Source organism: Prionailurus bengalensis, chromosome C1 (assembly GCF_016509475.1).
Source record: "Prionailurus bengalensis isolate Pbe53 chromosome C1, Fcat_Pben_1.1_paternal_pri, whole genome shotgun sequence".
Classification (NCBI taxonomy): domain Eukaryota; kingdom Metazoa; phylum Chordata; class Mammalia; order Carnivora; family Felidae; genus Prionailurus; species Prionailurus bengalensis.
Genome location: NC_057345.1, coordinates 68,710,720 through 68,738,174, shown reverse-complemented (window position 1 = coordinate 68,738,174; position 27,455 = coordinate 68,710,720). Strand labels below are relative to the sequence as shown.

Genomic DNA, 27,455 nt, shown 5'->3' with positions numbered 1-27,455 from the left:
TTTACTTCTGCATCGGGAACCTTGTACTCCTTTTACCTGTGCCTGGAATGCATTTCCCCAAGACCTTCTGAAGTCTGGCTGCTCTCCTCATTCAGATATTAATTTGAATATCTTTAGATATCACCTGTTCTCCTCCCAGAGACCTTTGCAAATAAACTCCAAGTCACTATTTTTTTTTCTTCTTTATAGGACAGAGAGAGGCCATGCTGTAATTTACACAAAATGTATTTGAATAGGTCTTGCGATCTAGGGTGAGTTACTCGAAGTTACACTTCAGGTGCAGAGAGCACTCTAATCAGGAAGTCCCTCCCCCAGAGGAGGGTAGGAGGCTGTTAGCTAGGGCTGTTCAGAAAGGCCACATTCCAACTGAGAACAAACTGAGGGTTGATGGGGGGTGGGAGGGAGGGAAGGGTGGCTGATGGGTATTGAGGAGGGCACCTTTTGGGATGAGCACTGGGTGTTGTATGGAAACCAATTTGACAATAAATTTCATATATTGAAAAAAAAAAAAAAAGAAAGGCCACATTCCAGAGGAGGCTAGTACCAGCACTCCATTATCTTTATCTATGCTAAAGATGGTTTGCTAATTAGCATAGTAAATGTAGGAAGGGGATTTTCATTGGTGAAATCAGTGCCTGTTATTTAGCATGATGAATGCTAGAAATGGACTCCCACTGGCAAAATTAAAAGTGCGTGTGTCAAAACCATTTGGGGTTCATGCCCCAGTCTGGCGTGGGCAAAGCATAGAAAACTAGAAACCACTTTCTTGGGATTGGAATGTAGAGCTTGATCTTGAAATTTCCCATGTCTAGCTATTGTCTTAGAAGACTTCATTGCCTGATGCTGATCATGAGGATGGCAGAATCCTACCTCTGAGATATTGCCAAATCCATCTTGAGGAAGGCTTTCATGTAAGATGGTGAAAGGAATACCTAAAAGGACAGAGGTGGCACTCCATCAGGCCACAGAACAGGCTTCATTAACTGTGTGAAGCCTGTTTGCTACTACATTTTATTTAATAAAGTCCTTATTGTGTGGTAGAATTTAGAATGAATCTTGCTTTCATTTATAACCTAATAGCAAGGTTGTAGAGGGAGTAGCTCACACTTATCTATAGCAAAGCCTATGACAGTAATTGTTATCTATCAAAAAGAACCCAAGACATGTGCATACCAAATGGGCTTTGGCTTGATTTATAAGAATTAGTAGATAAAATACGCCTTGCATGTTTGCTTCCTTGTTTAGTATCTCCTCCATGCCCTCTGGTGACTCCAGTGTAAATCTCCCAAGAGCAGAGGTCTTATGTGATCTCTTCCCAGAACCTTGACCAGAACCTGGGATCTAGGAGGCACTATTTCAGTCACTCAGTACCTACTTTAAATTTCAAAAAATCGAATAAAGGAGAGGGAATAGGAACGGTAAAAAGAATTGAACAGAGAAACAGTGGTAAGGAAAACTGGGGAGAAGAATGAAGACTAGATGTATGGAGAGGACAAAAGAGTCCTTAGTCTTAACTAGGCAATGGACAAAAGTAGTAGGGCTATGCTTTCCAGCATGTGTTGGAAAACGGGCCCTATGAGTTGCAATGAAGAAAAGCATAGTTAGTAGTTAAACAAGATTGATAAGGACTACATAAATCTCTCCTTCAAATATCCACAGTGCACAGGAGCATATTAAAGGCTCTGAAAGGCATTTTAGGGGACACACACACACACACACACACAGAGATCAAAACACCTTGTTAACTTTGTTTTGCCCAGTATTTCCCAAACTTATTTGAACATGGGGTCTTTTTTCTCTGTGACATTTATTAACAAATTCTAAAAAAGGCTTTAGAAAAACATAAAGGTTGTGGATAGGAAATTGGCAAAGAAAATACCCATGCTTTCATTATGTTGTGAAGCTAGTTCTGGGGCAAGGGTCTAACCTTTCCTTCCCATGCGCCTCATGCGTGGAGGGCACCTGCAACTGGGTTCTGAAGCAGCCAGGGAAACAATTCTCAGTCTACTTCTACCTTCTGACCCACCCTTCACCCAGAGAAAGGAAGATGGGCTGCATGGCTGAACCCTCCTGAAGCAGGAATACTGAGAGATAACTAGGAGCAATCATGCACTGAAAATCGGATATGAACGTGCTACCCAGTGTAGCAGAAAAAATGAACCCGTGAGAGTTGCCAGTACAGTGAAACCCACTTACTACATCCTTTTAAAGATCAGTCTAATGCTCACACATGCTCAGTGCTTCCTTTTCTTGGCCCTGGGAGAAATATTATGAAGGTGTTTCACTTTAGTAGGGTTCATGAGTTTATGGCCTTGAGAATGCCCTTGAGAATAAACTCTAGGGATTGAGAGAGAGGAAAAGAAAAGCTACTTTTAATGGATTTTGTCTTTTCCATAATATTGCAACAAAAACATTTGAATTAAAATTTCTAAACTCAGTAAGTACCAAAAAAGAGATGACTGTTTTCCTTCCTTTATTATCTTTAGTTAACTAAACATCAAGTCATGTCAGAGAATTAAGCAAATATATTTTGGGAGAGATTCCTAAAATATAAATACTTCAAAATGCATATAACTTCATCATTAAATGTTTGAATAACACAAGAGACATATGAATGTGTGCAAAGGTAAAACGATAACAAAGAGAAAGTGTTCTTTCATAGCCCCTGAGCTTCATTTGTGCTTTTCTTTCAACTTGGAGCTCTTTGGTCTCATGTTGGCCTCACTAATTACCATTCATCCTTCAGTCCACAGTTTAGATGACATTTCCTTTGACAAGTCTTTCCTGAGCCAGCCACCTAGTCTAGAAGATTCTGGGCAGGTGTCTCCATTGTAACAACCCTTATCCCTTCATCCTCTACACAATTTACCATTTATAAACTCCATTTATCCATTTATAAACTCCAGAATTTCAGGGACCACATATATCTCATTCACTAGTTAGTCCCCAGAGCCTAATGAATTGTCTGGCAGAAAATAGATGCTTAATAAATTGGTTAACTAGACAGTTTTGGTTTAACTAGAATATAACCTACATTTTGATATTCAAAATTACATTTGGGGAGACTTACATCAGCATAAATATTAATTCCATGTTCACATATATACTAACAGAGAAAGATATATTCCTGGGATTGGCTCCAGGGTAATTAAACCAGAATTCAAAGAAAAGTTAAGTTTAAGAACGATAGAAATTAGAAATTAAAAACTTAAGAGATGAACTTTTTGAAGTAATCTTGAGGTTTGCAAGTTTGTAGAAATTTATTCACTTCATGAAAGCATTGCTTTTGGTTATAAAGTCTACAGATGATTGAAAGGCATTTTATTGTTTAAGATGTTTGCTTCATTGAAATGTACAAGAGTTTGCTTTGCAATTTTCTAGTCACATGATTGTAGAGGTCAAATACTTATGTGAAAGCTACAGAATGAATAGACAGATGAAAGATCTAGCTTACACACACACACACACCCACACACACACACACACACACAAGTTATTTTTCTTGAGACATTCATTTGCATGTGTGTTTCCATGGCTATGGTAGGGTGTATACAGAGGGATGAAAAGAAAGAGAAAGGCAGGAAGAAATAAAGAAAAGTAAAAATAAAGACATAGGCAGAGAGAGGAAAAAAATTAGGTTCATAGCCAAATTCTTGAGATCCAGGTATAAATAAATTAACCAAACAAAAGCAAATAGATATTTGATTAATATAGGCTACACCGGAGCCTCAGGAGTGTGTGTGTTTGTGTGTGTGTGTGTGTGTGAATTTATGCATATAGGAATCATTTCTTGGTAGTCTACTGTGTTCATTGGTCTATACATTGTGTCATAAGTCTGTAATCTTTGATAAAATTCTCCTCTATCCAGATAAAATAAATACTAAAGCAATTTGCTGATGACCAAAATTTGGTCGCACCTTGAAGAACAATCAAGTGAAATGAAATAGTTTGGAAATCTTACTGTAACTGGTTGCTATGTGGCAAATAAATATTTACCAGCCAATCAAGATTATACATACAGAATGGTTGTATAGTAGTGAAAAACTGAAAACAAAACCAAGGATACATAAAGTGGGAAAGTTGAAAGAAAGGGTAGGCTCCTATAGAATATGAATGATGCTGGGGCCAGAGAGAAGGAGCACAAACTATATTTTGGGGGAGAATACAAATTTTTGAAAGTCAAGTCTCAGAATGCTCCGCATGAGCATAGTACAAACTATCTTCACTCTATTCTAAAAAAAGCTGCTTGAGCATTTGGAGAGGTACAAAGAAGGAACAGAAAGATAGAGGAGCTCACGATGAGCTATAAATCTTGATGCTTAAATTGAGTGGGGGGAGTTGAGACAGTACAGTGCAGTACTTGTTAAAAAAAGTGACAAATGGTGTTTCCATTTGTGAAAGTCATTTACAATTGGCCATTAATAAAAGGGTTGGTTGGGATAGGGGGAGTCTCTTACAGAAGTTTTAAAATTTCAGTCATCAGATTTAGCCTATTTTATTTAATTCCATTTAACAGCTTCAAGTTGATTTTATTCAAATACGTATAAGGTCTCAAATGGAAAACACTTTGGTAATTTGCATGGCTATTTTCAAGACTGCAAAATCTAATCGTCACAGACAATAGAACCAGACTGTCGGCATTGGAAATAAGGGACAAAAATGACTGATGTAAATCAGCCCTTGAGAAGTTAGGTTTCTCCCAAGATAACCTAAATCAGTGCAATGTCCTTGCTCACAAAGTTGATGTTCACAGAAGTAGCTGATGACATTCCCAGAGAAACTGCAAGTCCTGCCTGGGGCCATGGTCTACTCACGACACAGTCTCCCTATGGTGCTGTCTTCTACTATGAGGAAATAAACCTTTTCATCTTGTTGAAGAAGGGTCTCGACATGTTTTATTAGTTGGGGTTTAGTTCAAACTCCTTTTCCTTTAAGTGTCTTTGGGGTGACTGTTAGATTCCTTGCTCTCCTGATATCCTGGAGATCCACTGGGTGCTATAATTATTATAATTGTGGGCCATAACTGTCTTGTTTTGGGGCCATCTGCTCTTCTCACTTGAATAATCTAGTTTGTCATTGGGCACACATAAATCACAGACAGGATAGTTTTCTCTCTTCCTGACTTGACAAACACCAAGCACATTTAGAATTCAGCCTTGTAATTAAGCAGAGCCCAATCTCCACAGGCAGGGCTGATACAAGAGGATTTGCAGCTTGGGGAAAGGCTCTTTGTGTTGACCTTGGATGGCAGACATTATAGCATCAGAGGGAATTGCTGCCTCTACGCTGTCCTCATCAGTGACCCTAAATCATATCCCCAGGTTATGTGGTTAGTAGGACAGTGAGCACTAAATTTGGAGTGAAAAGACCTCTAACTGGTCTTTGGTGTGTGTGTGTGTGTGTGTGTGTGTGTGTGTGCATGTGCATGTGTGGTGTGGGATGGTATGTGCATTACAACACATTTACTTATTACTCATTACCAGTTATTATCAATTGGTGATAAGAATGAACACATTAAATCTTTCTCAGTGTATGGGTGTGTATTTGTATACCTGCCTTCTGTGTTGTGGTTTATAACAGGGGTACTTTTTCATTGTTTCCCCCATGCCTTTCTCCGTCAAAATCCTAGAGTTCTCCAATGCCAACCGCATATAGCTCAGCTGACTCCTAACGGGCTATGTTTTCTGGGGGAAGATGTTGCTGTTTCTACCCTCTCAACATCAAAGGACAAGAGTAGACTTGTTACCTGGGCTGTCACGGAGGGTCCCCTCATTAGGGGGATAAACTGTCTTGATTTGCCCAAGACTGTTCCAGTTTTAGCAATGGGTGTTTTTTATTCCCAAACCCACAGTCCTGGGCTTGATGGCTCCTCAGTTCCTAGTACTTGGTCATGAAAACGGGAACAGTGTGAGGTGGTTGCTTGCAGTTGGCACTCTTGCCTGGTGCTCTGACAATCTGCTTTGACCTTAACTATTTGATTCTGGTTGGAATGCAACTTGTACTTGCCTTTGCGCTATGCTCTAACCTGAGGGTTTTCAAGCTGTACCTCGTTGCACTCCAGGAGTCTATGGAGAGCCCGGCCCACAGGAAGTCAAGGACAGAGAGCTCTAGATTTCCTCTATTTCAACCAAAGTAGCACTTCCACATTTCATGTAAAATATTGGGCTCTATGTAAGATTAACCAGCAAAAAGATGTTCCTTGGGGGGCCTTGCTGGCTCAGTTGGTTCAGCATGCAACTCTTGATCTCAGAGTTGTGAGTTCGAGCCCCACATTGGGTATAGAGATCACTTAAAAGTCTTTAAAAAATGTTCCTTAAACAAAGTTAAAAAAAAACCATAGCACTAACCAAACTGCTTAATTTATTTAGACTTTAATAAATAAGCCAGACTGCCTTTAAGAAAAGTGAAGGAATAGGACTAGCCTTCAATAAAATAGCTTTTGCTTCCCCACCTTCTTTTGTTGGGTATAAAAAATACTGCACTTGTAGTCAAATGTTGGTAATTGTAAACTATTTTCCCCAACTTCCTGAGTATCTTTCATTTTCTCTCTATAGCACAGGTTACCGTGTAATAGTCCACATGTTAGCATTCTTCAGAATGTCAGGGATTGATTAAGGGCTAGGCCTGTCAAATACAAGAAAACAGTTTTAAAAGCTTGTAATTTCAAAGTTCCTTTTAATATGTCAGAAATGAATGGTATCCTGTGGGTCAGACTGGGCATTGGCATTGTTATTATAGGTTGATTTATGAAAGGGCTTTATTGCATAGATAACACATCTGCATTTTCTGGAGAACAAGTAAACATGTTGTAATGCACATATCATTACCCAAACACACACACACACACACACACACACACACACACACACACACTATCTTTGAAGAGAACCAAACCTTGAGTTAGAACCTGTATTAGAAGCAGAACAAAGTGCTAGCTCAAAGAATAAATAGCCAACTGAGATTGGTGAGAATTTCTTGGGTTTGGGTTATGAGAGAAAAGCCTAAATTCAGCTTAGGTTCAGGTTTATTAAAAGACAGAAACTATATTTCAGGTCAAAGGAAATATATTCTAATGAAAACTCAAAGACATAGGAATAGCTATTAGAAACACAAGAGTGAGAGAGACCTAGCTCTAATTCATTGATTTGGTTTATTTTCCCATTCATTCATTAACTTCCCACCATCATGTGATGATATTGTAACACTAGCCTTCTTCACTTCACCACCAAGGCTTCCCATGCTCTGTCATTCAGCTGGTTTCCTTCTGTGTTGGTCACTTCATTTTCAATTTTTCAAACCTATATATTGGGAGATGTTGATTTGAAACATGAAAAGATGTAGGTGTTTATTTACATAGCATGGCTTCTAGATTGAAGTTAGAATTTGGGAATGGAAACTTGATGATGCTCTCTGCTTCTTCAGTCCTGTCATCCAGACACTCTTTCCTTATACATTATCTCTTGAACTGTTTCCTCTTCCTTTTTCTCTCCTGTTTCTTTTTTCCTCTGTGTGTATGCTTTTCTGGATCTCATGTTCACTAAATGGTTGCATAGCTCTCTCCTTACAGGCTGAAAACACAGGCAGCACAGTGAGGAATGATTTCTGAAGTAGGAGAGGGTCACTATCGTCACACGGTTGTGGAATGATGAGAAAACATCTGATGGAATCTGCGAAGTACATTATTAACTGGCAAGGGATCTACCACATTCCCAGATGAATCTAGAATATTTCAGTGGCTTTCCTGGTGTTGTAATCTGTCAGTTTTTAAATTTTCTCTTTTATCTATTTTTTTTTCTTGCAAACCCAAAGAGTAGTCCCGGGCAAAAATAAAATGGCCTTTGTTAGGTTATGCTTCCAAAAGAACAGGGGGAAAAAGGGTTGTATGTGAGTGTGTTATGATTCTAAGTGCTTTCAAATCATTCTGTTTAATTCTCTTTGTGGCATGTAATTCCTGAGGGACGTGCACCAAATTGATAAGCTCAGTGCTAAAGTGAACTGTCTCATCTAGTCCCCAGGAGCCTCTGACTGAAGTGTCAAAATACAATCGTGCACCAGTGGCATTGCTGTCCCATAGAAGAAACACTGTTGACATCACAAGCAAATTAAAAGACTCGCCAAAGTTAATATTCTCACATTATAACAACATCTCCTATAAATTATTAACGCCCACACGATTTATTACCCATGTTAGAAAAAAAAAAGCAAGTTGAATCACGAGCTGTGCTCCTTAATGATTTATTTTTTTGGTCTTCAATGTGTTGAGGTTTATAAATCATCCTGCTCAACTCTACACTGCACCAAGGAGAAAGCAGTTGTTAGTCAGGCCCTTCCCTCACCGATGATCACCTATGCACGGGGTGGTAGCATACTCATTATTTTAGCATCTATCATCAGCCTCTGTGTTTCAGACTGGCTGTTCCTTTTCATTACTATAATGCTTAAGCCTGGCATTGAATGGATATGATTTAAGGCTTTAGATGATAGATCTAAGCCTTTTCAGAAATAAATATTAACCTCATTATTTAGGCAGGGAGGCCAAACTGACTTGTTCTATTCCGTCTCAAGGCTTCTAAGTAAATCAAGATTTACTTGGAAATCTTGTGCTCTTCAGTCTGGCCCACGAGCTTCACCCCTAGTCTGCCTTGATTATATTTCATGTTTTGAAACAAATAAATGTATTTTATTTCACTCTGAGTGGTGTATTTTATCTCTAGCTTTGCCATTGACTTGGGCGAGGCATAGAAGTTCTCAGAGAACTTCCTAATCTATTCAATGAGTGTATCGTTTTAAATAATCTCTAAGTTCTCTTTCAGACTTAAAATTCTGATAGTCATAGTGTATAACTGGAAATCGGGCAATGATTTCCCCGGCTGTTGGAGTTCCTGAGAGTCCTCTGAATATTTGCCTGAGGCATCTGTCTGCCTTTGCCCGAAATTAGCTCTAAGAGGCCTGGGGTCTATGCTGGGCCTGTCTGTCCCTAGTTGTCTGTGCTGGCCATAGAGCAGGAGAAAAATTTCAGGAGAACATGAATTTTACTTGAAAACAAAAAGTTACATATGGGTTAGGATGACTGAGGTTTTTCTAGAACTGTTGGGAAAAGGTTGTAAAAACTAAAAAAAATCTTTTGAGGTTAGTTGACAGTTGAGGCCTTTGGTGACCATTTAGCCTGACTTCTTTGCTTGTTGCACATGAACCCTTAATGAAGAGCCTCTAACCTTGGTATCTTCTCAGCCCAGCCTGGACACCCTTGGTGTGCAAGCACTGATCTGTGCTCCAGGAACAACACCTCATATTTTGAAAATAGTGTCACGTCATATCACTGTCCTAAAGTTAGCGGTAAAATAAATACTTGAGCGTAAACTAATAAGGCATGTAAATACAAGTTGTTTTAATAGTTTCTTTTAAAGGCAATTTGATACACATACTTCTTAGGAATTAAAATAATAGACATCAATAATGCATGGACTACACATTTAATTTGCTTTGCAGAAGTAAATAAACATGTCTGCATTTTTTTATGTGGCATCTTAAAATTTAGGAAACATAGTTTGAACCTCTAAAATGTGCTCTGTTCGATTATGTATGATAAGCTTGCATCAGTATCCCAGTTTCTGAGGTCACCTGCATGGAAGTCTGGCTTTTTTCCCATTTAAATATATAAATTTGGGACCATCACTTAAGCTTAATGACTCAGTTTTCTCATCTGAAAAATAGAGAGTAATCCTCAGTCACTTCATAGGGCTGATGTGCAAGGAAAAAGACCTCATATATTTGTGAAAGTTCTTAAAAAAACTGTATAGAAGGAAAAATTACTGTTCTGATTTTAATTAAAATGAATGATGACTACACCCAATGGAATTCTCCATCCCTAATCCAAGTAGAAAAGTGGTATTCTGGGGCACCTGAGTGGCTTACTTGGTTAAGCGTCCAACTCTTGACTTCAGCTCAGGTTATGATCTCATGTTTTGTGAGATCAAGCCTTGCATCAGGCTCTGTGACAGCACAGAGCCTGCTTGGGATTCTCCCTCTCCCTCTCTCCGTTTCCTGCTCATTCTGTCCCTCTCTCTCAAAATAAATAAATAAACTTTAAAAAATACTAAAAAAAAAGAAAGGTGGTATTCCATTCATCTACCATGAACACCTATCTGAGATAACATTTCCGTATTTCTTTCCCTGCTTGAAAAGATTTTGGGGGTGGCTAAGGTAAAGGAGGGTCCTTGCTTTTACCTTTCATGGTTCATAAACTAATACGATGTTATAGAAAACTTAGATCATATGGTGGCCAAGGTTGATAGTTTTGCAACTTGCTTGTTGATTAAGTTCATTAAGCATTTATTGGGTTCCAACTATGTGCTATTCACACAGTCAGAGAGATGAGTGTACTAGGGATTTACCATGAAAACAATTTTCCTGTGTAGGTTATCTTTTTCCCAAGTGTTTGAGTGTTAGGATATGATGAGGATGGGATCTATCTATCATCTCTCTCTCTCTCTATCTATCTATATCTATCTATCTATCTCTGTATCTATAGATATAGATATAGATATATATCTAGATAGATCTAGATATAGATCTGTGTCTATAGATATAGAGATAGATAGATAGATAGATAGATAGATATAGATATTTGGGAAAGTTAAGTTCAGACATTGCTTGTCTAAGATCTTTGTACAGACATTCGACTTATTGTAGGAGTTGTAGGATAATGCCCCATTGCAGAACAAAGGCTTCAGGAGGCTTTGCTAAAATGTAAGTTTCACTCTGCTGATTAGATAGGATCATTGAACCTTATGCTACCCCATATATATACAATGGAATCTATAAGCACCCTCCTAAGAGGGGAGGCATTTAGATGAGGTCTTTAAGACTTAGGTATTGTATACCATGAATGAACATGAAAGGCTGGTTGGCATAAATAGCCATTCATTCTGTCAACAACATTAATTGAAAACTCAGGGGTGCATAAAGCCCCATTCTGGTTTATTGAGTAAGCCGCAAGAATACCTTCACATCTGTATGCAAATATTTCACAACTGTGAAAACCCACTACTACCAGAGAGTGAGTGATGCTGGTGGGAAGAGGCTATCAAGTGGTGGCACATACGCGTTGGCCGTGACTTGTCTACATGTTTGTCATAATTTTCTGCAATATACATGTCCTTTAAATATATTATGGTGCTTGTAAATACTAAAATTGTTCCACTGTCCTTGGCAAAATGCTTCAACTGGACTGAAAGCCTTGGCGATGTATTTTGGCAGGATATTAGCATGTTTGCTGTGTAAAGGATCGTGGATTGATATTTCTTTGCATTCTATAAAAGCTGCAGGTTTTGAATAATTTTACTATATGTACAGGGCAAATACATCTCCAATTACTGTAAGACCTTTTCAAAGAATACTTTTCCATGGTTTCATATATTCTCTCTTCTCTCTCCGAATGTACGCTTTGAGCACAAGGAATGCCATCTATTTTACTGTATCAGGGTACCTACCCGCTCCCTTCCTGGCCTTACCTACATTAGATGTGTGACTTTGGATTGATGAGACCCACCATTGCTGAGGCTGGTCAGCCGACTTCATCTGGCCCGACCTACATTCACTCAGCATCCACCTCCGCACCTGAAGACTGACACCAGTGACTCTGGGGCTGAGGGCTTTTTTTTTTTTCTCTGAGAATAAGCTCACTTTGCAAATAAAGCAAGCCAGAAATGCCCTAGAATTGTTTTCTCTGGTGGCCAAGTTCAACCAAAGATGAATGGAGAGTTGGTAGATAGATACACCAGCTTGTTTGCCCCTTGGCTGGGCTGATACCAAGTTGTGTTCTGCACCATCTTTTAGGGGACCCCAGCAGGATTGAGCTCCAGTTGCCAAATTGGAACTGCCTTGAAAATGCACTTTTTACTCCCTTTTTTCCACTCCCTGTCTCATTTCTCGTGCCTTGCCATTGTTTCCTGGGATCGGCTCCCGAATAAATTACAATAGTCTCTCCTTATCTGGGTTTCACTTTCCATGGTTTCAGTTGCCTGCAGTCAATGGCAATCTGGCAGCAGACATGGTTCTTTTGAGGTGTTGTCGGAAGGTCAGCAGTAGCCTAGCCCTTCGTCACCATGCCTACGTCATTCATTTCGCTTCATGTCATCATGGAAGCGTTTTATCTCACAGCTCCACAAGAAAAAGGGTGAATACAATATAACACAGTATTTTGAGAGAGAGAGAGAGAGAGACCACATTCACAGAACCTTCATTACAGCATCTTGTTTTGATTGTTCTATTTTATTATCAGTTGTTGTTGTTAATCTCTTGGTGTGCCTAATTCATAAGTTAAACTTTATCATAGGTGTGTGGTACGGGAAAAAAGTCTCTATAGGGCCTGGTACTACAATGGTTTTGGGCATCCACTGGGGATCTTGGAACATATCCTCTGCAGATAAGGGGGAATTACTGTGCCTTGTGTTAGAATATGCTTCTGAGGGAACCCAGTTAAAGTATTGAAGTTTCTCACATGTAAAAGAAAAACAATATACCTGCCCTACCTATCCACACAGTTACTGTGAGGATCAAATGAATATATATACATATACATATATATGTATATATATACATATATATATATACATACATGTGTATATGTATATATACATACATACATATATATGTGTATATATATATATGTATATATATACATACATATGTATGTATATATATGCTTTGAAAATTGTGCAACACTAATAAATTCATACATTTTAATCGTTATTATTGTTGCTGCTATTGTGTTTTACAAACTTTAATTCAAGGGCGTAAGATATTTGCAAATAAAATTCTCTAGCTGTGAGCTAAAGAGAAAAATATCTGAAAATAATAATGTAAGATAGGAAGTTATTGACAAAGGGTAAAGAATTCGCACCACGAGGTGAAGAGAACTTTTCAACTGCTACTGTAATACCACCCAACACCCACATAACCCTCTCCCCAAAATGACAGATGTCAAAGACAAAGGATTAAAAAAGAGACGACTGGCTTTTCCCTATTGTCACTTACTTTTCTAGGGAAGAATATCTTTCCATCTTTTCTTTGTTTGGAAGGTGCCTTTTCATTCTATTATAAATTCACAGGGCAGGGACCGACTTTAAATCTTTATTTTGTAGAGTGCTTTTAAAAGTTGATCACATTATTCAAATATTCAAAAAGATTAAAAAAAAAATCTTGCCGACCCAAGCCAGACAGTTCGAAGACAGACAGGAAAGTTTAAGAAGCCGTAGTTTTAGATGGTAGTGTCCGCTTACCAACCAAAAAAGCAAGTTGAACATTGAGCAGAGAATTAAAGACTATTCAACCTTGTGTGATACCTCCCAAATAAAATGTGTGGGAAATTTTTCAGGAAAAAAAATGGTTTTTTTCGCTTCCTACACTTTAACCTCCTTACTCAGAAACCTGTCTAGAAGAAAAAAAGTAAAACCTATGCATTCTGGGAGCAAAATGGAGGAAAAGATAAGTCAGATAAAGAACTGTGGTTGGCAATATATTTAACAGCCTAAAAAGATATGAAAGCAAATGCCAAAGCAATACATTCACATTGCAGGTTCGTGTAATTATATCTTGCCGACTAAATGAGTTTTATTAACTGAATGAAGAGCTGAGCATTTCACTTTTTGTCACACCATAATTTTCTTAGATATTAATCGATTGTGACCACATTTACTCCAGAACCGAATAGACCACAGTGCAAGTTTAGTTTTAGCATGTGGTTGACTCTGCCATGTTGGAATAATGATCTTTTGTAATTGCTAATGATTTCAGTGAAATTTAGCACATTCAGAGTTACAGGGATACTATTGCACAGAATGAGGTCTGTCATTAGAGTCACAATTGAGTTCCCATCAAAAAATTCCTGAGATGTTAAAATAGGGACAGTGCTCGCAATCTTGTGGCTCTTTAAATGATTTTACTCTCCTGCTTTTCCTGGGAGGTTACAGTTAAGTATTTTCCTCTCTGTTTGTTCCCAGGAAGGCTTTTGCTAATCTTCATTCATGTACTGGCCACTTTTTTTTTTTTGGTGATCTTTGGTTCTTAAAAGCTTCTTGTTGCATTTCCCAATTTTAAACTACATTTGGACAGTCACTTTTTCCCCTACTCCCATAATACTTAGCTGATGCTGCTAGTACAGCACTTGTCATACTGGATTATAGGTAGTTGGCACAGTGGCTGTCGCCTGCATTAGACTATGAATTCCCTGAAGGCAGTAACCACCGTTTCATTTTTGCATCGTTAGCACCTGTCACAGTCCCTGGCATTTAGGCGGTGCTCAATAAGTGTTTGGTGATTGAATCAAATAGACACAATGCAGTGTGTTGATGTTTAATGCATTTGTTGGCTCACATGACACCAGTTGTTCCTTATTATATTATACTTAAGTCCTCATGAAAAGAAGGAGTTTTTAAACCAGAAAGGCATAATCACGTTTGGGTTGAAATAATTTAGTTCTTTAGCTTAATTATCCTTTAAAAGTTGTTTGCCGTCCAATAGCTTATTGATTTTAAATATTTTCCTTCTGAAGAGCAGGATTTCAAAAAGATTTCTAATTTTTTAAGACAGACTTTTACATTGCCAAGGAAACGGCAAGACCCCGTAATAGGTGAGACCAATCTTTCACCTGATAAGTGAATTCCTACTACATTATGATTCATTCTATTTAAGCCACTAATTTTAAATCGGAAAAGGAACTGAACAAATGTTTTTAAGAATCCCAACTGTTGAAAAGTTCTGTAATATAATCTAAAATAAATATACCAACTTAAATTTTCCTTATAAAAAGGAAGCTGGTTGGTTTAAAAACTATCTTCAGAATAAATATTTATGGAGCAGAATGACGACTTATCCACAGCATTGGCGTACATTTTCTTAGTTAATGTTTGATGAAGTACTTCCATTTACAACTCATCAGTGAATGAAAAGAAGAGTTTCATTAACTATTTTTGAAAGATAATGAGGCCATGATCCCTTTCCAGATGTTTCACTCGTCAAATAATTGTGATCTTTCTTCCAAATCTCCCTGTTGCTTGGTTCCTATTTTCTTGTTTATTGAGCAGTGCTTTATGAAGATGAAGAGAGGTACTGATTTATAAAGATGAAGAGAAGTAGAAATGACAGACGATGAAGACTGGGAAATGAAGGCATAATTTTACCTTCCCCAAATTGGAGGCTCTTGAAGTTTTATTACTAAAGGATAATTATCTCAGATGTGGAAAGAGAAAAAAAATTTTTTTTCTTGCTTTTCGTTTAGAAGCATAGGGACACTTCTGACTCTCTCCACAGAAGGGACTCAAGAATATGGCTCTTTGCAGAATTCCCTTGGGGGTTAAAAAAAAAAAAGAGACTTGGATTTTTGCTTGAGAGCAGACTAATCTATTTTCTAGCATTCTGAAGTGCAGGGAAAAGAAATAGGGCCCAAAACACACAGTGAAATTAGGGATACACTGCAAAAGTTACGTGAATATTACAATAGGTAAGTTAGTGATCACAATCAATATAACACCACCAATAATTATAATAAAGCTAACATTTACTGAGTGTGTACTACGTACCAAGTACTGTTGTAAACACTGCATGTAATAGTTCAGTTATTCCCCTACAATGACCATATGTGCTAGGTAGTGGTATTAGCACCATTTTACAGATCGAAAGTGGAGGCAGGAAAATTTAGGTAACTTGTTCAAGCTCACACAGCTAGTATGGGATGGAGTGGGAGAGAAACTGAAGCAGCTGGTCTCCATGGTGATTGCCATTATGCTACGTGAAAGCGAACACAGGATGATATGAGAACTTTGAGCAATTTGTTTTGCATCTTGGTACTGCCCATGTTTTCCTTAATTGCTCCCCAAACCATCATTTCAATTTTATCCACGTTGACTATGTTGGTTGCAGTATGACAGAAGGCCAAGGAAAGTGAAAATCAGCAACACCTATAGAATATATAACAAAAACTAACAGAAAGGATTTGCATCCCTTTAAGCATCGTTAATATTCTTTCTATTTCAACCACCCTGTTTGCATTTAGAAATTAATGAAAATGTTTCGCAGCTATTAAGAAGAGTTTAATTGGGGTAAAAGTTGCCCCACAGGAGGAATAGAGAAATACCCATTCTCCAGCTGTTGTAAGGGATGGTTACGGAAGGCTCACAGCTGCCTTTATCTTCTGAGAAGGAAGCTGCCTTGCTTGGAATGTACCCCCATGGGGGCAGCCAGCAGCCAATGATTAACTGATATATGTGGAGTATAAAAGGTGGATTGAAGGATGGATTGAACTCTCGTGCTCCAGAGGACAAGACTCTCACAGTTTTCAGCTGAGCACACATCCTTACTTGGCTTTTTCCCTTGCCCTCCTTTTTCTCCACCCGTTGACTTCTCCTAAGAGCACTACCTCAATAAATCCCTTTTATAAGAATCTTTTTCTTCAATTTTGCTTTTAGAGAACTGAAGCCAAGATGGATTGTATTAGAACAGTCCCAGGAGGCAGAGTCTAAGACGGAATCCCGGAGGAAGATGGCAGTGAGTCCTCTGTGTCCCTGGTGGTAGGTACAATATTGTCAGTCCCTGGCATTCTGTAGCAGTGTGATTAAGAACAGAGGTCAGCAAACTATAATCTTTGGGCTAAACACAGCTCACTGCTTTTTGTAAATAAAGTTTTATTGGAACACATTCATTAGTATTGTATTATATCATTAGTATATGTATTGTCAGATAGAGCTGAGTTTTGAGACAGACACTATGTGGCCTGTAAAACCTAAAATATTTATTAGCAGTTCCTTTTTAGAAAAATCTTGCTAACTCCAGGCTAAAATTTTCATCCATGGTGGTAAGTTTGATTGAGATATAGGTAGAAGGGAAAGCTGTAGTTAGTTTAAGGTCTTTGTTTTGTGAGGTATAAAGAAATTGAGGGGCGCCTGGGTGGCTCAGTCGGTTAAGCGTCCGACTTCAGCTCAGGTCACGATCTCGCGGTCCGTGAGTTCGAGCCCCGCATCAGGCTCTGGGCTGATGGCTCAGAGCCTGGAGCCTGCTTCCGATTCTGTGCCTCCCTCTCTCTCTGCCCCTCCCCCGTTCATGCTCTGTCTCTCTCTGTCTCAAAAATAAATAAACGTTAAAAAAAAATTTAAAAAAAAAAAAAAAGAAATTGAAACTGTAAGGACTGTGCATTTGGGTGGCTGTGAGTACCATTCATGCACTGAAGAGAGAAAAAGACATGCAATTTTTATTACTACTGTGTAACAAATTAGCACAAATTTAACAGCTTAAAACAACACATCCTGATTATTTCCCTGTTTCTATGGGTCAGGAGTTGAGGGATGGCTTACTGGGCCCTCTGCTATAGGGTCTTTTAGAAGGCTACGATCAATGTGTTATTTGGGGCACAGTCTCACCTGAAGGCTTGACTGGGAAAAATCTACTGGCAAGCTCCTGTGATTATTGACAAGATTCATTTCCTTGTGAGCTGTTGGCTGAAGGCCATCTTTAGTTCCTTGCACATGGGCCTCTCTAATATGTCCTATTAATTCATCAAAGCCAGCAAGAGAGGGATTCTGCTAGCAAGAAGAAAGTGACAATCTTATGTAGCCTAATCAAGGAAGTGACATCCCATCACCTTTGCCATATTCTGTTGGCTAAAAGCAAATCTGAAGGCCAGGCTATACTCAAGGGAGTAGATTATACAATGACGTAAATGCCAGGAGACAGGGCTCATTGGGAGCCATCTAAGAGTCTATCTGCCACATGGGCTCAGATCTATTATTCAGACTTTAAAGCAAACTGTGGGAATCAGAAAGATTCACTAGAAGCATTTAAAGAGACAAGTCTTTTAGGCCAAAGTCAGAGCCCTGAAAGAAAAGGAGTAACATCTTGAAGTTTGAGATAAGAGTATTTGGGTCGTTGAAAACCCTAAATCTATATGTTCTTCTGAACACTTTTGGTCTGTCTCAGTGGCTAGTAAGCTCTTTCTGTCTTGTTGGAAAAGAGATCCTCTGTGTTGAAGGCTATAATGAAGTCTCAGATGAGACAGGTTCCTTACCAAGCAATCTTCAGGATCTGTCTGTACTTTCCATCGCAGGGTTGCATGTCAACATCTCTCGACGAGGAAAGTAATGACCTACTAAGGGAGGAGAGGAGCTATATACCAAGGAAGTTCCAGGCATTGGCTGACATGTATGCCTGGGAGGGGACTCAGACGGAGCTGGATCAACATGGGCAGAATATAAGCGTATGAACTGTTCACAGATATGGGGTCACTGTGTTGTGACACAGAATTTAACACCATAGCAAGGTCCTGGATGATATGTCTAATATAAGACTGGGATAGCTCTTGGTTTTTTGGAAAAAGTGATGGTTCACATGAAACAAATTAGAGATCCCAGCACTGTAGTAGTAATAGATAGTGGAGGAAGGAAAAAACAGATAAGAAATAGAGATGAAAAATGGGCCCATTCAGTAAGACTGAAAAATCCATATTTGACTATGTTCTTCAGGAGGGCTTGCAGAACAGTCTGTTTATTAACATGGTGAAGAATCTGCTGATGAAGGGGATTCCAACACTAGAAAAATATAGTTCTTTTCAGACCAGGGATAGTTGGAGATGATGTTATAGGACTGGAGTCCATTGAATAGCAATGGGGATGGTAGGTTCCAGATTACAGGGCAACACTGACTATCAGAAGCAAAGTGGGTGCAATCACCACAAAGGGAAGCAAGGCTGGAATGGCTGTCCTCTGGGTGAGGGTGGAGGATGTTCCAAAGTACCTGTGCAAATGGTTACCTTATGAAAGAGAGATGAGCAGACAATCAGGGTATTATTTGTATATATAATCAACAGAGTTAAAAAAAAATAGATGAGCAAAAGGCTGAAGATCAGGCCACTGAATGAAAATCTTAATCTCTTGCTCTGTCTTCAGACCTGAGCCAATTCTCAGACCTAGAACCCACTGACTGAAGGAAAGTCTGGGTCCCATGTGAAAGGACTGCAACATTATGGGAAGCATGATTCCCTAGTCCTTCCCCCAAAGGACAAGAGCTATTTACTCAGGACACTGTACACTAGGGGAAAAGGGATATCCAGATCTGTCTGGGACTATCAGATACAGGTATGAGCACCTAATGGATCCCTGTTAAAGTGGGGATATATGAATTTTGGGAAATAAACAGAGTCCTGACCCAGGTTCATTTCATGGTGGGTCTATTGGATCTACATGCTCACCAGTGGTCATTTACCTAGTCCTTGAATGTATAATTGAATGAATCTATTAGAAGGTGGTAGAATTGTACCATTGTTTTCTCAGTCAGCTATTGCATTAGCAAAAGCCATGTGGGAGTCCTTGAAACTAACTTCCTTGCCAAGTTAGTAAATCAAAATCAATGATTACATCCTAAGGAAAATTGCACAGATTAGTGCCATTCTCATAGATTTAAAGAATGCAGGGATGAGGATCCCCATGCTTCCTCCATGTTATTCAACAGTCTAGATGATACACAAACTAGATGGATCATGGCAGATGACAGTGGAATACAGCCAAGTTAACCAAGTTGTAGTTTCAATTGCAGCTGCCCTGTGGTATGTGATATATGCACTAGGGTAAATCAACTGGATATAAGGTATGTGGCTATTGTTCTGGCAAATATGTTATTTTCAATACCCATCAGGAGGGAGGATCAGAAGTTGCATTCATATGGATGAGCAACAGCAGTCTTGGTTCGTCTTAGTGTTTTTTAATTCTCCAGCTTAGTAAAAATATATAGTCTTCAGGGACTGGAACTATCTGGACATTCTGCATAACATCATGTGTGTGCACTATATGTATAACATCATGTTAATTGGACCAAGGGACTCACGTTATGGCAAAGGAAGTATGGCAGTGGGCAGATGAGCCTAAGGTTCATTGGCCCTATTCTACTCTGGTACACTAAGGGACCAACACAGAGATGATCTCCTTTGAGGATGAGTACCATCTTTCAGGGTTTTGTATACACTTTACTTTTTTTTTTTTATTTGAGAGAGAGAGAGAGGGAGAGAGAGAGAGAGTATGAGCTAGCTAGAGTAGCACAGAGAGAGAGAGAGAGAGAGAGAGAGAGAGCGCAAGAGAATCCCAAGCAGGCTCCATGCTCACCACGGAGCCCAACGAGGGTCTCGGTCCCACAACACTGGGATCATGAACTGAGCTGAAATCAAGAGTCAGATACTCAACAGACTGAGCCACACAGGTGCCCTAGGTTTTGTATACACTTCAAACCAGTAGATATTATACAGTGCTCTATCCCCGATATGTATGTACTATATGAGTCCAGGAATCAAAGGGTATATATAAAATGAACCCACTCACTATCACTTCCAGTGAGCCATCTCTGCAACTTTGTTCTTAGGTCTTAGGTCCCAGTGGAGGGAAACTCCCACCAGGGGATAGAGCAAGAGTCTCAGTAAACATAAAGCTATTGCCATGTTACTTTGGGCTCTTTGTGCCAGTAGACCAGCTGGCACCACAAAAAATGTTACTATATTGGCAGAGAAACTGACCTGATTATGATGAGGAGGCATCAATGAGGCCGCATATCAGAGGCAAGCAGCAATGTGTTTGTCACTCAGGTGATCTGTTGGGATGTATTTTGGTGTTCCCATACTTTGTTTAACTGTAGTAGGCAAGTACAGCAACAACAACCTGATCAGAGCACAGTAAGCTGGAGCTCAGATACCTAGAGCTGATGACTTGGTTTACCTTTAAAGGCAATCTATGTAGACCTGCAGAAGCACCAGCCCATAAGGAGGAGTATTGAGAAAGGGGATGGAGGAGGACGATGATGATTACATCATAACCTTGGAACAAACTGCAGTAGGGGAAGTGAAGCTTCTGCTACCTCTTCTTTTCTGCATCAGCCCAGAAAATGTGGCCAACCAGAATCTTGAAGCAGCCGTGCCTGGAAGCAGCAAACTTGATATAAGAAACAAGTGGGTCTGGGCAGCCTGAGGGATGGAGGGCAGGGTGGTTGTTGGTGTCTCTTCCATCCACTAGTGGCTGTGTTTGGCTGCTAACAGCTCATGGCTGTACTCTTGACAAAGCTTTGCCCTCAGTGGAACATTTCCAACTCAGCCGAGAGTTACCCTTCCTGGGAATGAGAGGCATTAACCCTGTGGTACAACTTATGTTCCAGAGTCCTCCAAGGGACCAGACCGAGTTAGTTTTCAGCAGAGACCACATCCTTCTTGGCTAAGTGCTTTTATACTATTCTCCTGCTCCTCTTGTGAAAACACTCCCCTAATAAATCATTTTCAGAAAAATTTCAATCTCAAGCCCTATTTCTAGGAATTCTGACTTAGGATACTATCTTCTACTATTAAGTATACTGGAAAAATCTTTTATTCACCCATATCATTGTGACCCAAATTTGATAGGATGCACTTGGAAAGTTGTATAGATTGAGGTTGCCACCTCCTAAGATCTCTCCTTAATTTATTACCATAGCAGAGGCTCTTACTCATTTTCAATGCTCAACCTTACTATAACTGATGACCATTATTCTATTCTTGTTACTCTCCAATACTTCTTCAGTACTGATGTCGACTATCTTTTCAGATACAATTCTGATCATGTTACTCCCCTGATTAAACATTTTGGTGACTCTCCACTGTTTCCTGGATAAAGTCTCAACCCTTTAGCATGGCATACAAGTTTTGTTTATTGGGCTGCAATTTTGAACTGAATTCCAGTAGACTCTTCCCCCACTCTACAGCCTATACACCATGTGCTGCAGTCAGACCAAACAACTTTTTATTTCCTGAATTAGGCATGCTCTGGTTTGAATCCATGCTATGCCTTCTGCCTGGGATGGCTCTTCTCACCTCTTCTGCTTGTGAATACCTCCTTCTACTTTGACACAGATTGTTTATCAACTTTTCTGTGAAGCTGTTATTGACCAACTTCTGAACTTTTTTCCAAACTCCAGGAAGAGTTAAGAACTCTTTTCTTTGTGCTCTTATGTCATTAAGTACTCACCTGTGCTATGATGTTTGTCTTATTTTTTGTGATTGTTTATTAACATGTCTTCTCCCCCAAACATAAATTAAAAATTTTCAAGGGCCATATAATTTGTTTTTGTATCAGCAATAGTGATCACATTGCCTATCATAGTTCCCTCTCTCTCTCTCTCTAGATATGTATATATGTCTATCTATCTATCTATCTATCTATAAATTGATGAAGAACTTGGCATGTTCTTAGATAGCTCCTCAGTCTGACAGGCTGGTCAGTTCTATTCTAGTTCTTGCCTTCAATCATTTTCCTCTTGTTGGAGACTTAAACACTGAAGAGAGTCTTTGGACAACTGTCTGTTCACTTAAGCCAAATGACAGACCAACCTTTAGTCCAGTATCACGTGGGTTTATGTAAATTTACCTGCTATGAATTCACATCAGTTCATATTCCCTGTGATTTGCAGCAAACAGGGGCTAAGAAATAAGCTTTCAAGTGGCGATAGCAAGCCTGAAATTTAGCTCAGTGACACAAATGCAATCCTATGTTTGATCTCTCCTTGAGGGTGGTAACAAGCAAAGGAGAGTTGAGAGAAAACTGCTTTACCAGTGTAACCCCTGACCCCCTTCACAACTTCTCTACATTGTAGTCACTCTGGAGGCCAGTTTGTTGGGCTAGTGTTTCTGATTCAACTAGATTTTCATATAAGAAGGAAATGGTGTGTTCTAAGTTTTCAGATTTTTCTAAAAACATTTATTTATGTTTGTGAGGGGCTGGCTTGTGGATCCAGCCCTAGGAAGTTCAAATAAGTATACTTAAGAAAATCCCCAGTATACTATTAGAAATTGCATTAGTGATCTCGGAATAAACCAGAAGGTAAAAATGATAATAAAAGGTTCTGCTTTATGGGAAACTCGATGGTTAATGTGGCATAAAACCTGGTTATAAGAATCTGACCCGATAATATTCATTCTTTTCCTCCAGCCACATTTCTCAGCCTCAGCCGCTCCAGCTGCCTCTGACTTCAAAAGAAACTCTGAATGAAGAGGGAGGGCACACAATAGAAGAAGTGGTCTGATTATCCCCCTCTGTTTGGAAATGAGTAAAGATCATAGATATGTTTTCTTCTTTCTGTGCTTTAGACTATGTAATGTCAATTACCTCAAGCAAAACCCCCTGCCCAAGATAATGCACAGATTTGGATTATACCAAAATTGCATAAAATTGGAAACAAGATATTAATAATAATCCATAATAGTGTGACAAAGTGGAATACATGTTTACTTTTATTGGCTTTAGCTGGGACAATAAAAAAAGTAAATTGGTTTAGAGATTTAAATTTTATATTTATTACACCCTGACCTTTTTTGCTCTTCTCTCACCACTTTTATATTACGAATGAGGTGATTAAAAAGAGACTGCTTCTCTTTTGTTCCATTATGGCACATCTTTTGCCCCTTTAAATGTCTTTGTATGTTTGTGAGTGAGTGTGTGTGTGTGTGTGTACTGATTATTTTAACCAATGTTTGAAAATGAAGTTGGAGTGCTAGAGGTCAAGTGAGTGAGTTAGCCTAAGCTGGCAATTAAAGGACCATGTATGAAGTATTAACCAGAAGCCACTCTTGGACTTTCCATTCTCAACTCAAAATGAAACGGCAAGCATAATAATCCGATATCACCTGTGAAAATGATGTCAGGAAATGTTTTCTCAGAGTCAGCTACTGGTCAAGACTTACAAGTTAAACACAATAATGCAGGATCAAGATTCTGGAAAGGCCAAAAGTTCGAACAGGAGACCTTTAGCCTCTCTGCCTGCAATGCATAATAATACTTCCTGTTTGTTTGATAGGTGCGTACCATTCCCTGAAAACAAAAGCATTTATAACTTTTATGTTAGGAACTAAGTGTGTGCTCTGGTCCCATTCTTCCTGTTTAAGATTCCTTTCCACAGAAGTGAATTAATATAATTTGAACTACTAAATGAAAATAACAAACAACAACAATATCCCCATCGACTAAAAGCTGTCTTATTAAGCTTCCAGAATATTTGGGATCATCCAAACTATAAGAGAGTTATATATAACTATGAATGAGTTTCATCAAGGTTGGCTTGCTGTTTAAATGTCTTCAATAAAGACTCTGTTTCCTTACAAGAGTCTAGATAGACCATACGGTTCTGTATTAGCCAATCAAACCTTATAGCAATAACAATAGTTGGGGATATGACCTAAAAAGTGCTTCAATTTGAGCTATTTCTGCTCACAAATAGAGAAGATTGCAGGTAAGTAATGTGAAGTAATGTTCGTTACTAAAAGAGTTTAGAAATATATAAAATATAAAGGAGGCTTTTTAAGGAATTGAATGATTTAGTAAGCCCCAAGCTTTAGTGGTTTGTCATTTTTTTTTAGCCAGTTTTTAGGTTTGACTGACCAATGCCCCAAGAAAGCAGAGCAAAAACTTGAATGCAAACCTTTCAACCAGGTGACTCTATAGTTTATAAGTGGCAGTGAATGACATTTCCTCAGGAAAATCTTGGAAATTACCAGTGTTGCACATTTTATTAATCCATGTTTAACCTGAAGCCTAGAAACTAGCACCCCTTTCTTCCTGTCTTCAAAATTTCTATTACCAACTGTACTATGTTGAAGTTTATATGACAGGCTGTTTCAACACTTTTGTTTAGTTAAATGGAAGTGCATCACTTTTAAAGAAAAGCCCTATTGCCAAAAAATATAAACAGCCCTAACTTTGATTAATATAAATATTTAAAAACCAGAACATTCTGCTACATCTTGCAAAAACAATTCTGATGTTGCTGATGGGAAAGAAAAAGTGCTTTCATGCATTAGACGAATCCAACAAAATACAGCTGCAGAACAAAATTTTAAGTAAATATGAATTGTTTGCCTTTTCACAGGGCTATGGTATTTACCTAAATGGAGTTATTTTAGAACCTTTTATGTTTTGTTGGTAAAAATGAAAGGTTTTTGTTTTTGTTTTTACAATTTTAGTTCTGAAGTATTTGATTTAAATTTGAAAGAGCTCTAATTAAAAAACACCACTAAAATTATTCCTCCCGCCCAGTTCAGGGTTTTGCTAATAAACCACCGGACAAGAGATGTGTGAAATGAATAGATGAAGAAAAACGTTGACAGCAAAAGCAGGGTCTGGGGGGTGAAGTTAGTTTATTAGGCCCCGTTTGTCACGAATGGGCCTGCTGCACATATAAAAGCAAATCCCTCTACCTTAGAAGATTAATTCTGAAGGAGGCACTCTTGGGTCAAAGTATACATAAGCGTGTGCCTAATCTCAGAGAAATCAGGCTATTTTCTCACAGCAATTAAGCAGAGGTCTGGGGTTTCACCCACAGTGTATTTAAACACAGGATACAATTAAACCCCAAAGTATTAATATCTTTGCTCTGCAAAATTGCCCAGGAAATAGATTTTGCTCTCTTTCAAATGAAAAGCAAGGCAAATGAAGAGAATAACTTGATTCTTAGCTAAGTTGCTGGAAATAAGAGTGTCGTATTTTCTTCTAATTGCCAATGTCTTATGTACATAAAGACAGTTCTTACTCTACAATAGGGCAAGCATTATAAGCTTTCTAGTTTCCTTCAGTCTGAATAATGAACCTTAGAAGTTTGCATGAAAATATATTGTTTTAAACTGTGATTAAATTTCTTATTTAGCATATGTTAAAAATCAACTTCTTATAAAAATCTAAGAGCTCATTGTTTACCACCAACAAAATGTCACAACTAGAGAGCTTTGCAACCTATGTAAAGAGTAAAAAAAGTAAATGTAATTCTAAAGCAATCAAGTGTTCAAAGGGATTGCTTTCTGCAGAGATTTTTCTTGAAGTTTTTTTTATTCATATACTCATCTCAGGGCAAGAGCTGATCTTCTAGAGAAAAGTATTGCCAGTTTAAAACACTGCTTCGAAAATGCTAACTATAAAAACAACAAAATAACTTTTATTTCTTGTGCATCAGTTCCCTGAAGGCAAAGATTTTAATAGTACAAAAGCTATATTAAATAAACCACTACCTTTGTTCAGCTGTTAAAAAAAAACTGGTATTAAACAAATTTTACCCATATTATAATTATTGTTACTTCTCTTTTGTCTGCTTATGAGATTAATATTCCATTTCATTGCCAAACCCCATTCTCTTTGTCTTTTCAAAGGAAGGGGAGGGGAGGGAGGTTGCTCTTAGAATAGGAAAGGATAGAAATAGTTTTGCATTCGTGTAAGAGTTTCTAGCAAGACAGTTATTGGTATAGGACACAGTGAGAAATCTTATAATCCATGGCATATAGGCATGTTCTTAGAAATTAATAAAACTGAAAGAATGAAGCAAAATAGAATGAGTCAGGTGTGGAATGGGGTGTGTGTGTGTGTGTGTGTGTGTGTGTGTATGTGTGTACTAACATATTTTCCCACTTAATACTTCTTTGTTACTTTTAAGAGGAGATGAGTACTTAAGGTAAAGTGCAGAAGGCAATGTTTCCTTGAAACCACATGATAAATAGCTTAGGCACTTTTTTGATGTGTGCTGGGCTCTGTGAGAAGGCATGCAATCTGAATTTTACGAAGGATTGTTTTAATAGGACCAATGACTTTAATAGTACTTCTTGCTGACATCACTGGCAAATTGGTCTACTCTGTAACCTTTAAAAGTGCAGCATATCCCAAAATGAGTTACTTATTAAACAAATGTTCTCTCTCTTTTTTTTTTTTTGAGTGCAACTGACCTTTAAATGATTATTTCTCAGCACTTGCAACAAAGAGAATCTCGCCTATCACCTTTACACTTTTGATGCTACGGTGAGTAGATCCATAACCTTTTCACAACACTTACCGTGCCACACAACATGGGATTACAAACGCTAATGAGCACCTTTTCTTTCAAGGAGAAGTCCTATTACTTTATTAAATTGTTGCAGTACACAGAAGCCATGGAAAAGTATAACAATAAATCGTTATTTTGATCAATCTGCAACCATTTTGGAAAAGATAACTCCAAAGCACCAAAGAGTAATTGGCTGCTGATAACAGGTTCTACTGACGCTTTCTCTGTTCAGCTTAGGAGGGGTGTGGGTTTGGGGAAGGGAGGGGATGGGCGATTTAAGTAGTTGTATTTGATTAAAACATTGTCTTTAGGTTCAGGCACTTATACAATTTTTGCAGGCAATTTGAACTAAACTTACAGACAACTAGCATAGTACCCCCTTTCACTAACTAGAAGGAAAAGCTTTGCAACTTCAGAAGTATTATGGATGGTTCAGATGATATAGATAGAGATATATAGATATAGATATAGATATAGATATAGATATAGATATAGATATAGATAGATATCCTGCAGTGTTAGGGATTTTAAGACCATGCTATCCTCAGAAACAGGCACTTTTGTAAAGATGTAATGGGTGTAATCAAGTTGTGGTTTTCTTTACT

The 27,455-nt window shown here is 38.5% G+C and overlaps 1 protein-coding gene and 1 long non-coding RNA gene across 36 annotated transcripts in view; one reads left to right on the top strand and one right to left on the bottom strand.

The window, feature by feature from the left end:
• ADGRL2 (adhesion G protein-coupled receptor L2) overlaps positions 1–27,455 on the bottom strand; it is a 624,038-nt gene that overhangs the window by 350,236 nt on the left and 246,347 nt on the right. The gene's annotated exons all lie outside the window — the stretch shown is intronic.
• On the top strand, positions 16,455–26,725 carry LOC122480689. Its single transcript, XR_006296625.1, has 2 exons — positions 16,455–16,568; positions 22,983–26,725. It is a non-coding gene; the product is annotated as an uncharacterized LOC122480689 (long non-coding RNA).